General features: G+C 38.6%; 1 pseudogene; it reads left to right on the top strand.

Moving 5' to 3' along the window:
- The first annotated feature begins 544 nt into the window (after window positions 1-544).
- Window positions 545-1,368, top strand: LOC132490965 (small ribosomal subunit protein uS2-like; annotated as a pseudogene).
- Window positions 1,369-3,557: the final 2,189 nt, after the last annotated feature.

Raw genomic sequence — 3,557 nt, 5'->3', positions numbered from 1 at the left:
ACTGTGAAGGTCACAGTCCAAGATCAAGGCCGATTAAAACACTGAAATTTAATTGAAAGATTATAGAATGCTCCCCCTTGCCCACACCATACTACCACACCAACAGGGCTCCAGTAAAACAGTAGATTACACCTCTAAGTCCTACAAGAAGCAGACTCTCTCTGAGGAGGCATTCTCAGGAAAGCCCAATGTCAAGAGGAAAAACAAAGCAAGGACACTAGAGGAATTTGAATCTTCTAGAACCTATTGCTACAGCAAAAGTTAACATAAATCTTCATACTAAAACCCTATTTACCTCATTCTAATTATTCATACATATCATATTCACCTTTCAACCAAAAATTACAAGGCCTGCCAAAGGCAAGAAAAAACAGACTGAAGTGACAGAGCAAGCATTAGAACCAGACTTAGATGTGACACAGATTTGGGGATTATCAGACAGAGAATTGAAAATAGCTGCGATTAGCCTTTATGTGCTACCCAGAGAAGGAGTCCATACAGCATTGTTCTGGGTTCTGTTGTAACTTAGAGGGAAACTTTCACAATGTCCAGAGCCCTCAATGTCCTGCAAATAAAGAGGAAGAGTTCCTTAAATTCCTCGCAGCAGGAACACACTTAGGTGGTACCAACCTTGACTTCTAAATGGAATAGTCCATCACCAAAGGTAAAGTGATAGCATCTACATCATAAATCTGAAGAAAATCTGAGAGAAGCTTCTGCCAGCAGCTGGTGCCATTGTTGTCTTTGAAAACCCAGCTGATGTCAGTGTCATATCATCCAGGAATATTGGCCAGTGAGCTGAGCTGAAGTTTTCTGCTCTATTGCTAGCTGCCTTACTCCTAGAACTTGGAACTAGATCCAGGAAGCCTTACTGGAGCCGAGACTTTTGGTGGTTACTGATCCCAGGGCTGACAACCAGCCTCTCACAGGGGCATCTCCTGCCTACTATTGCTCTGTGTGACACAGACTCTCCTCTGTGCTATGTGGACATTGCCACCCATACAAGGGAGCTCACTCAGCAGGTCTGATGTGATGGATGCTGCCCCAGAAGTTCTACATGTGCATGGTACCATCTCCCAGGAACACTCATGGAAGGCCATGCTTGATCTCTACTTCTACAGAAATCCTAAAGAGATTGAAAAGGAAGAAGAGGGTGCTACTGAAAAGGCTGTGACCAAGGAGAAATTTCAGAGTAAATGCACTGCTCCAGCTCCTGAGTTTACTGTTACTCAACCCAAGGTCTCAGGCTGGGCTGAAGGCATGAAGGTTCCTCCTGTGCCTTTTCAGCAGTTTACTGCTGAAGAATAGTCTGCAGCTCCCACTGCTCAGGCCATTGGGCATAGAGGAGCAACCACTGAGTGTTCTTAAGCTGTTCATCTACAGATTCTTAAACAGAAAATGGAAATAAGGTTGTTGGAAAATAAACAGTCTCTGAAAATGTTTTTAATAAAACAAAATAACTATGGTTAATATGGTAAGGGCCCTAATGAAAAAAAAAAAGGACAACATGCAAGAACAGAGAGGTAGTATAAGCAGAGAGATGAAAAATCTAAGAAAGAATCAAAAAGAAATGTAAGAAGTCAAAAAACACTGTAACAGAAATGAAGACTGCTTTCTATGGGCTCATCAGTAGATGTGACATGGCTGAGGAAAGAATCAGTGAGCTTGAAGGTAGATCAGTAGAAATAGTTTAGTTAAAGAATCTAAAGGTTGGAAGAGACATTAAAAGTTATCTAATATATCTTTTCATTTTCCTTCTGAAACTTTGGATTAAAAATACATTCTCTTTTCTGATGGCATGCCAATGATGTAAATAATTATCTAACTCTCTCCATCAAGACTATTGCAAATAGAAGCGTATCATTTTGACACAACTAACACAGATGTAACAACTTTAGGCATTTAAATACCATTTGCCTATAAAGAACAATGCAACACACAAGTTATAAACATTTATGATTTAATTTGGAAAATTAGAACAGGATTTATCCCACTATTGCATATTATCATGAACGATTCTTTTTAACATCTTTGTACTGTCATTCTTTTACTAAATGCCCTACATTTTTCATGCTTTATTTTTTATACTTGTCTACTGCTACTTTGATCCTATCTGGCATTAAGGATCAGTTGTCAAACATTGGAACTAAAAGCTTTTATCTATGGCCTTGCCTCCTTGGATTCCAGTATTCAACATCACTCACTCAGTGTTCGACTTCAGTCCAGCTGCTCATGTTTGCACATTTAGGTAACTTGCTTCCAAATATTCATGACAGTGAACTATTGAAAGTCAAGTTACTGCTAAGCGGACTTTTCTATATATTGTAATGTCAGAAGAATAGTGCAGTAGTTTCTTAAGATTATTAGCTTTTCTGGGTTTCATTGAATGAAATTGGTGTTTAAGCTCGTATTCACATATTTCATGTACTCATATGTGAAATTCTGTGCTAGTGTAGAGGTGGCTAAGAAGAGGTGGCCCCTGCCTTCAAGGCATGATCAAGCTAGAACTGTAGTATTAGAATCAACTTGGAATATTTTTAAAATTCTGTCATTCAGCCTTGTTTGAGTCAAAGTCCAAACATATAACGTTTCTTAAGAATATCTCAGATAATTTTAATGTGCCACCAGGGTTAGAATTACTGAACTATATTGATAAAAATATCATGCAAATAGATATGAAAGTGATTGATAAGGATGTTACACACACATACACACACACACACATGTATGCACTCGTGAGATTTCAGAGGGCGGGGAGTTCATGTTCAACGGAGAGAAGGCAACAAATGTTTCTGAGCTTAAAGGGCTGTAAAGATTTTGGAGAGGAATACCTGACTGAGTGGAGTTGCATTCCTGGCAGGGGGACACTAATAATGAAAGAAAACAAAGAAATGCACTTGACAATGACCTTTTTGAATGGTATAGAGAGGAGCCAGACCCAGAAGAGAATACTGCAAGGAACTGTGGGAAGTAAGATAAGACAGAGAGCAGGGTCCCAACTGAGAAGACCTTAAAAACTTGAATTTCAGGGTGATGTCATTATAAAGCATTTCTTAAATAGTTTTTTTTGCATTATTTAACTATCAGGACACTTAAATCCATGATCCTGTTACCCAGCTTAAGTATTAAACTTTATTAATGCAGTTGATATCTCTCCCTTCCCTAATCATAACTGTCCCACCCTCTGCAGAGGTAATCCTCATCCTAAATTTGATGTTTATTATTCTCATACATTTCTTAATACTTAGATACATAGGGACTTATTTTCCCAAACAAAACCAATTTTTCAAGTTAAAAATTTATTGTAAAGAATTGAAGGGAATAAATATGGCCTTGAGTTTACAGACAAAGTAATGATATCAAGGAATGGGAAGGAAATTTAGCACCTTAAATATAGAGAATGAGGAAACAATGAGTCAGACAAAGGTACTGGGCTTTGGCCTGAGAGATTAGAATCATGATGTGGTGTTGACAGGTTCAATGAATCATGGAGGGAGAACTGGTTCCTGGCAGTGTAGACGCTGTTTTGTGGAATTTGGCTCTATTGACCGTTCCCT

The sequence above is a fragment of the Mesoplodon densirostris genome, chromosome 5 (assembly GCF_025265405.1).
Source record: "Mesoplodon densirostris isolate mMesDen1 chromosome 5, mMesDen1 primary haplotype, whole genome shotgun sequence".
In the NCBI taxonomy this organism is placed as follows: domain Eukaryota; kingdom Metazoa; phylum Chordata; class Mammalia; order Artiodactyla; family Ziphiidae; genus Mesoplodon; species Mesoplodon densirostris.
This window is presented reverse-complemented; position numbering and strand designations above follow the sequence as displayed.